Raw genomic sequence first — 9913 nt, forward strand, 5'->3', positions numbered from 1 at the left:
ATTTCTCAAGGTGCAAGGTAAAATATGGAATTGTTGTTGAAATATCCTCTAATTCATGTTTTTGATTACTGCATGCCGATTTGTTTGTTTGGATTTTTCTATTTTGATTTTGAGTTACATTTTGCTGCACCAATATTATTACTTTTTATTCGAATTTTTGATTCTTTGGATGGCTAAATTATTATAGAAGACATTACGTAACCATGTTCGGTGGGCTTTTGTAGTTTTGGGTTTCCTTGCAAAAGCAAATAACAAAACCCTGTCTTTACGGATTCCAATAACAGAATGCAATGTAGCCCATGCCGTTATGGCATGGGTCAACCCCTAGTCAAATGATAAAACCAAGTCCTATGATGGAGATCATCCTACTTCCAAATTCTGTCACATAAGCATTTTGAAAATATTATGAATGGAATTATGGAAAAGTCTACTGAATAGGGTCCAAAATATCAATAAGTTTGACGCACTATATTAAACCACGAAATCATTGGTTGGTAAATAAGATCAAGCTTCCAAACACTCTGAAACCATCAAGTTTCCAAATACTCCGAATTTGAAGAGCACTACGTTCTTGAATAAAATCTTTTGCAATGTGATCCAGTTATTTTAATATCGAAAATGATCAATTATTTTTCTATAATTAAAAGTTACAAGTGTAGAAAAAAATTACGACGGCCACCAGCCGCCGCCACCACCACCAAAACTATTTCCTATCACTATTACTGTTGTTTCCACCACTACAAACATCACTGCCTCACCATACCTCATCATTTCCCACCACTACCGTCATTGTTTCCACCAACACCATCACAACCATTATTGATATCCTTTGATATGGCCAAAAGCAAATATATTTATCAAGATAATCAGCGTGGCCTTTAATATGTTTGAAGGCACTTCAAGATGTAAAAATTAGATAAATTCAATCAATTATTAATATGAACAAAAAATAAATAAATGAAATCCTATTTTTAAATAGGGTTTCATTTTTTGTGCAACACGTACCAGTTATTCATATGTTAATTGGTCTATATAAAGAACTTTAAAAATCGATTATTTTGTAAGTTTAAAAAGTTTATCAAATTTTTGCATTGTATTAAGATATATGATCCTAAATATATTATCTCTTATGAAGGTTTTACTTTATAAATTAAATTTATAATTCCTTGATGACTTCCATTTACACACGGATTAAAGTTCATAAACAGATGCACATATCAAGCAAATAACTTTATCAAGTTCATCACAAAAATAAAACTAAATTTATATGCATAAAATAAATTATATGCATAGATATTTTATAGAAAAAAAATATATATTTTTTTAACAAATATAAAATAAAATAACAGAACCACCTTATAAATTTTTGGGTTGTTTTTTTTTCTTTTGCTGCATTGGTCATAGACCGAAACAACTAACAAAGAAATCTGACACATATGATATCATCTCTACCAGCTAAATTGTCACTAATTAAATTCCTGATCAAATCAGGTGGTTGTGAAATCCGAACCCCCTCAATTTCTTTGGCATCTCCTCCTTTAACAAGGTAATCCGCGACTGAATTTGCTTCCCTGTATCTCTGTTGAAAAGAGATAACTTCAAAATTCATCTTGAGATCATTGGTATTTTCTATAAGCGAGCGAAAACTCCTTGGAATCTGGATTTGATCATTGGTATTTTCTATAAGCGATCGAAGACTCCTTCGAATATGGATTTCCTTATTACATAATTAAATTGCATATGATGAGTCACTTTCCACCTCTAACTTCTTTACTCCAATTTCATTAGCTAAAACATCATATCATTCCTCATCGCCCAAACCTCGGCTACATTGTTATTATTCTTGAAAATATAGTTAGCATATGATTCCTGAAAACCACCTTGATATTCTCAAATAATGCCACCAATTTGATCCATGCATATATTATTAGATGATCCATCACAGTTAAGCTTGAAAAAGCTACTTCGTGGGTATACCCACGGGACTGGAACTTCAACAATTGTGTCTTCACTTGTCTTTGTTAACTAGTAACATTGAAATATTCCTTTGCCTAGTTTAGTTCCCTAGCTAAAACACAATCTTCTTAAAGATCCATTCATTTTTTCTTAAACACAATCTTCTTAAAGATCCATTCATTTTTTCTCCTCCAAATGAACCATAAAACAGATGGTAGAATATTTAGCCAATCAATTCCACCTATCCTTCCATTGAACCTGCACAAACTCTTCAAAATTATTTGTTATAAATTATTTATAATAGTATTAAACCATGTCTAGTATCGTACTTTCTTCCAAAAGGGCCCTACAGCGCTGCAGTACAAAAAAAGATGGTGAAGAGTTTCAAAATCTCTATCACAAAGCATACATCCATGGTGGTCAACAATATGTTTCCTATAAAGAATTTTTTTTTTTTTTTAAGGTTTCCCTCATACCATTGATAGGAAAGTACCATAAGTTCCATGAAGGGAATTACAATACATTGTTATATCTTCATTCCAAGTTTGAATGTTTAAGTAAATTTGTATAGCTCTTAAACTATTGTCTAACCAATTATGAGTGATAGCATGTTTGTTTCAAAAAAACAGAATATCTAGCTTCCCAAATCATTTGGGTTCTCCTAATTAAGTTAATTTCTTTAGATAAAAAGTTTATATGGAACTTTGTGTTGTTTCCCAAAATCTTCACTAATCCGGTATCTTTGTTTTCTGGCCTCAACATTATTCGAACCAGCAGCAGCAGAGTGGTTTCGGAGTTGCTCCTGAAAGAGATAACGTGGACACTCAATTCTGTCGCCCATTGGAAAGTTACATCCTCTCCAGCTTTCTCTAATTATTCTATGGTGGTGCAATCTACATGCAAACCTCTAACTTTTCTTATTGTTCATGTAAAGTCACACAAAGTTAAACCCATTCCATCTTTTGTTGTAGAGTTCATAAAAGTAAAATTAATTTTAGTTTCATTTCCATATTTGGTGTTGGTCCTTCTATTGGAAGTAATCTGAAGAGTCTCATAATGTGAGGATTATAGTAAAGTTGTTGCATTATGTTATAACCTGCTCTGTTAACATTGTTATAGCTATTGATAAACTTTAAAATGTTGTTTGATGTGATTGCACTATTCTGACTTTCCTTTTTAAACACTACATTACACCTTACTTTCCAAATATACCATATTATATGCTACAAAGCACATTCCAATCTATTCCAAAATTTCCTCTTTCTGGGTTTTCAAAGCAATCACTTAGCCAACCATGAAAAGTAGTTGTTCCACTAAGAATAAACTTCATAGAAAAGTTAAGATGCATCCAAACTTGAGTAACATAATTGTATTGAAAAAAAAGATGTGTTAAAGATTCTTGTCCTTCATTACAAAGTTTACAAGTAGTATTTATGTCCGGTATGACATCCGCTATTCTCATACTATTACGGAGAATAACATGAGTCGCTTTCCAAATAAACTGTTTTATAGAAGGAGTGGTATCCATACTCCATATTACGTTCCATTTTTTATGAGCATTACCATTAGTATTTCTTTGGTTATACAAGGCTTTCACAGAAGACATACCTTTGTGGTTTAGGGTCCAATGAGGAGTATCTTCCTTATCAGCAACATGAATTGTAATAATCTTGATTTTCTCCGTAGTTTCATCATCAAAACATTTAGAAAGTTTAAATAAATCCCCGAGTATGGTGTATGGTAATAAGATCACTGACTTTAATGATATTATCAGTTCCTAATTGAGGTTTCTACATAGAAGAAATCCTTTATGGAATCCAGAAATCATCCCAAATGTTAATATTGGTTCCATTTCCTAATTTCCCATAACAATACTTTTTTATCTGTTGAATGCCAGTTAGCATTCCTTTCCAGATCCAACTATCATTCCTATTAAGGACAATATTTATGTGTAATATATCACAATTGGGATAGTACTTGGCTTTGAGGATGGAGACACAAAGAGAAACTTGATTTTCTTTTAACCTCCAACCCATCTTAGCGATCATAGATAGGTTAAAAGAAATTACATTCTTAATTCCCAATCCCCCTTCTTCAAGGGATTGACAAACTGAGTCCTAATTCTTCAAACAGACCCCTTTTTTTACCTCTTTCTTTAAGACCTTTTTCATTTTTTCCCCACCAATAATTTCTTTGGAGTTTTGTGATACTGTTACATATTTTAACCAGAATCTTAAAATAGTTCATTTGGTATACATAAAGGGAGGAAGTCACATTTTAAATCATAATTGTCTTCCCTGCATTGTTTAGATTAGTTCCATTCCAACTCTGCATCCTATGTTTCATTTTATCCACCAGAGGTTCAAAACACTGAACTTTTGATCTATTGGTAAATAACGGTGAACCTAAGTATTTATCTTGTAACGGTATAGCAGTGACTCATAATATTTCCTTTACTCTATGTCTAATGCTAGTTTCAGTTTTTATACTAAAAAAACACCTAAATTACTTAAATTGATTAGTTGGTCAGAATATAACCCAAATTCTTTAAATATTTTAGCAAGATAATGACATGAATTTTTTTTTGATCTTACAGAATAAAAGACAGTCATCCGCAAACAGTAAATGACTTATAGGAGGAGCTTTGTGAACAACTTTTATACCTTTCAACAAACCTGGAATTCTGCACGAGCGAAGGATTGTGCGAGAAAGAGCTTCCATAATAAATAAGAAAAGATAAGGATATCAAGATTGGGTCTCCTTGTCTCAATCCTCTAGTAGGCTTAAAGAATTTAGTAGGAGACCCATTGAGTAAAACAGATAAAGTAGTTGTAGAAATGCATTGGTGATTAAGTTACACCCACAATTTACTGTTTAAACTCATTTTTGTCATCATTTGGATCAAGAAATCCCGTTCGACTCTATCGAATGCTTTATACATGTCGATTTTTAATCCCATAAATCCTTTCTTATATTTGGAATTTTTAATTTTATGAATAATTTCACGCGCCATAGGAATGTTCTCTGAGATCTTACTTCCATGAATGAAGGCAGATTGATAAGGAGAAATTATTTTCCCTAACAAACCTTTCATTCAGCCTGCCATTAGTTTAAAAAATATGTTTTTAAGAAGTATTAGCAAGAGTTATGGGTCTGAATTCAGAGGGAGTAATGGGGTTAAGGGTCTTAGGGATTAAGGAAATGAACGAGGCATTCACTTCCTTAGAGATATTACCAGTAATAAAGAAAGTTTGAACCATGTTTATAAGGTCAGTACCAACGGTTTCCCAGTTTTGTTGAAAAAATTGGGAAGAAAACCATTCGGTCATGGACTTTTATCAGGTTCCATGGAAAATAGAGTTTTTTTTATTTCATCTTCCATAGGAGTACCTCAAAGCATACCATTATCAGTCTGTGTTATACTATCAGGTATATGGTTAAGCATCTCATAGTCTAATTCATGGTTCACGTTCGAGGCTATTGAATGAAAATGATCTGTTATGCACTCAAAAATACCCTTTCCAGTGTTGAGACATTCATTTAATTTTTTCATTTTTTAGAATTTCAATTCTATTTCTTCGAAATCTTTGTTTAGCTTTGTTATGGAAGTATCTCGTATTTCTGTCTACTAGAGCTATTGGTCTCTACTTTTATCCTTCCAAAATTTCTCCTTTATAGCATACCACTTGGTCAGATATTTTCTAAGTTTAGATAGATCATTAGTTTTAGTTGGATAACTTGCCACTCTGTTAGCCCTATCGAGGTCTTTCTTAATATTTTCAATGTTACTATGTATATTTCCGAAACTATTTGTATTCCATATTTTTAATATGTGTTGGCAGTAAATAGTTTTTGTTGACTTGATGGGTAAGAGATCCCCTACATTCTTTTTCCAACTCTCTTGAATTAATGGTTTGCATTCTTCATATTTTATCCACTCCCCAAAATAATTAAATGGGGTTGCACCATCATTCCAATGGTTATAAGTGTTAAGTCTTATTGGAACATGGTCAGAGACAAGAGGCCCTATATGGTTTATACTAGAATTAGGAAATTTTGTATTCCATTTAGAGTTAACTAAAGCTCTATCTAACCTTTGTTCTATGTTTTTCGTGTCGGCTCTGTGATTATTCCAAGTAAAGGTGTAGATCGTAAATCCCGAGTCCATTAGATCACATTTATTTATTACATTATAAAAAACTCTTGCCACATATTTTTTGAAAGGAAATTTGTTGTTTTTTTCTTCTTTATGAAGAACTATATTTAGGCCCCCAATTAATATCCATGGTTTATCCATTGTGGCTGCCATATCTTTTATGATTTTCCAAGATTTCAGTTTCAGTTGTTTATAGTTCAGCTACTATCATTTAAATGATCTATGACAGTCGCATTAATGTGATTATGAGCACAGTTTTATCTGAAAAGTAACATTGTTTTTCCAGATGAGACATAATCCTCCTGCACTTCCTCTTGGAGGTACAAGATGGTAGTTATAAACACTTACTTGTCTTAAAATGTTATGCATTGATCTTTTTAGTTTGTTGTTTTGTTTATGATAAAAGTAGAATGTCAGGGTTCTCCTTATTGATAGTGTCTAGCAAACTATTTCTAGTTTCCAATCTTCCTAAACCCTGACAATTCCATGTTATCACATTTATAAACTGAGAAAAATAGGATATCACATGGTCTCTAAATTCAACTAGCACAATATATGTATAAGTTCCACATTCTAATCTTAACTTATCTGCTAGTTTTATATCATGATAATAAGCAAGGATAAGACAGTATTTGAGATGTTCCACACTATTGCATTCAACAGTTAAAAAAAAAGTCAAAATATATGTGAAGGTAGACAATATACTTGTAAGGTTTACTGACAGCATTTCTAAATTTACTAGGAAACAATATAGGGTTATTTTACCTCTTTGTAGCTTGACAAGCCTTTCATTGGATGTAATCAAAACAAGTCACCGGCCTGGTTAGATTCTAAATCTATCTTCTCAATACTTGATTGATTTATTTTAGTTTGTCAGCAGACTGGTTTGTGTAGTTCCTTGAATCCATGGTTTTCTCAGCAGTTTTCCTTTTTTTTCCAGTTGTAGCAAATTGTACCTGGGGTCAGACGAGAATACATTATCTTTAAGAGATATTTTAATTGTCCTTTGCAGAATTTAAAGAACTTCATAGTTCTGCTAAGAGATATAATGAGTATGAACAAAAGAAAATTTTCAATGGATATTAGTTGCTGAATCAACGCGGCAGCTAGGAACAATTCAGTTTAATAAAAAATCAGAAACTAACAATAGCTAATATTCATTGAAATTCAAAATAGGGAAATGAGGATATAATTTGAAGCAAAATGGGGATTGTTATTAATTCAAAATTAAGAAGTAGATTATAACAATTAAAAGGAAATGAGGATCTAATTTGAGGAAATCGCAAAACAACTTAGAAATCAACTTTTTGAAAGGTAAATCTATATCAATTAACTTCTAAAGTACACAAAATTTAAAATAAAATAAATCTGAAGCAAGTGTAGAAAATTAATAATCTATGAAAAGAAAAGTATGAGAACTTGATAAGAAATGAGAGCTTATGATTACTCGATTCTGAAGGTATCAGGATCTAAAAAACTTCTTTGAATCCCAGAACTAAAGAATTGGTATTTTGAGTCTGAAGCTTTTGAAAATTGAGTCTTTTGAGTCTATGATTTGTATAAACTATTGTCTTCTGTAACTTGAGTCTTTGGTTTCAATTGTAACTTAGGGTTTGGTGTCTTTTGTAACTTTAGCTCTAAGAAGCAGTTGCTGGATTGAATCATGAAGAAAGGAATATAATGGGTATTTCTCTCAATCAGTCATATGTGTGAAATCGATTTACTGAAGAGTTTTACGGATAGATTTCGATTTGATAACCACCGCTCACGGTGGTTACTGGCTAGAAAATTGTTGAAGACGGTGGTTTTTGGGGAGGTGCAAAAATCGCCTAGAAGAGTAGAGAGAAGATTTGCGTCAAACTATAAAGGATATTCACTGTAAGAATATTACAAGAGTGTTAGTCATGCAAAACTGCAAGAGCCAAGAGGTAAACTGTAAAGGATATTCACTGTACGAATATCCTGGATGAATAAGCTTCCAATTATTACGGCACAATATATTGTGACAAAACAACCACAATAAAGTTTTAATTTTTTGTGGGAATTTTAGTTTCCACATATATCTCCAGTTCAAGTTTGCGGCAGGATTATCCATCTTCTTGGAGATAAGAAATTTGTCCACCTCATTAACAGTAACGTTACCACTTTTATTTCCTGATCATACAAGTTGATCAGCATAACCTCCATTACCTGCAACAGGGATTGCCTTAAATATTTGAGTTGACGGAAGCGTGTAACACACTGGAAATTTAACTTAAGAATCAACGAAAGCAGTAAATAGAAGCAAAGTTAATATTATTGGATATAGCAGGGGTAATTCTGAATCTTCTTTTCCATTTAGGAACAAACTCATGGTATCCCCTTACACTTAAAACATTGCTCTCGTCCAATTGGCTGATAAAAGAGGCCTTTTACATTAACAATGACATTTTTTGTGTCAAATTTTTTCAATATTTATATATTTTTCGTTTCATCCAATTTATGCATTTATATTTCCAAAAAGAAAAAACATTTATGAAAATTAAATGGTTATAATTTGTATATATTAGCAAAAAAAAAATTACGAAAGAAAGTTATCCCGAGCATGGGTTAAAAATGAAACGGAAAAAGAATATTTGGCGGATTAATTTACAATACGGGTCAACTCATAAATCCGCTCAGAGTTCTCTCTTTTTACTTTCGTCTTCTTTTATCCATCACATTGAGATGACTCATGGATCCTCCTCTGCTTCATATAGGGTGACTCCGTGAGTGATGAATTTTTGATTTTTTCTCAATTAACATAAAAAAATCAAATACTAAAAAGGGAGGGATCCGTTGATATGATTATATTGACATAATCTTCATATTTTAGCGCCATTTTTTCTACTGAGCCCAACCGGTAATGAATTTGAAGCTAATTTTTTAGTGACATGTTCTTCTTATAAGTCTCTACATTCCAACCAAAATTGAGAGCATTCCGAGATGTATAAAACCACCATCTACAATATTGAATATCAGCCGTTGAAAATTAACGGTTGAAATTAAAATTTGTAGGTGGTGAAGTTTCGTATTTCAGAATACTATCATTTTGGTGGAAATGTAGAGTTTAATATAAGGAGCATGTCACCAAAATCTTAGCTTCAAATTCATTGTCGGGGTCATATGGTATGTAAACACAAAGATTCTCGGATAAGGTCATATTGTAAATAAACTAGAAGCACAATAAACAAAACATATAAACATTACTCATTTAATAGAGAGGTAGGATCCGATGACATGGTTATATTGACATAATCATGACATGGTTTAGCCATTTTTTCTACAAAATCCAAACGACAATGAGTTTGAAGCTAATTTTTTTGATGTTTTGTTCCACTTATATAACTCCACATTCCTACCAAAAGTGAGAGTATTCCGATAAACGAAACTTCACCATCCACCAAATTTAATTTTAACCGTTGAAAATTAACGGTTGATATTAAAAGTGGTAGATGGTAGTCTTATACGTTTAGGAATACTCTCATTTTTTGTAGGAATATATAAGTTGAACATGTCATCAAAAAATTAGCTTCAAACTCATTGTCGTTTGGATTTTGTAGAAAAAATGGCCAAACCATATCATGATTATATCAATATAACCATGTCATTGGATCTCGCCCCTTTAATAGATTGATTTGTAATATCTCTTGGCTTGGAAACTTGAGTATCCAAAACGGGTCCGGATTTGAAAAGCTGTCCCTAACTTTTGTGATGGTCTCAGATGAGATCAAAGATGCAACACAGTATGTCCCTGCTATCAGGGGTGTGCAGAAAAACCGA

At 32.2% G+C, this 9913-nt stretch overlaps 1 long non-coding RNA gene across 1 annotated transcript; it reads right to left on the reverse strand.

Annotated features, from left to right (window-relative positions):
• Positions 1-1357: 1357 nt before the first annotated feature.
• LOC113303264 lies at positions 1358-8056 on the reverse strand. The gene is made up of 3 exons (XR_003337372.1): positions 7560-8056; positions 6878-7068; positions 1358-2214 (listed from the first exon to the last, which is right to left on the reverse strand). It is a non-coding gene; the product is annotated as an uncharacterized LOC113303264 (long non-coding RNA).
• Between the last annotated feature and the right edge of the window lie 1857 nt (positions 8057-9913).

This window comes from Papaver somniferum, chromosome 8, assembly GCF_003573695.1.
Source record: "Papaver somniferum cultivar HN1 chromosome 8, ASM357369v1, whole genome shotgun sequence".
NCBI lineage: Eukaryota > Viridiplantae > Streptophyta > Magnoliopsida > Ranunculales > Papaveraceae > Papaver > Papaver somniferum.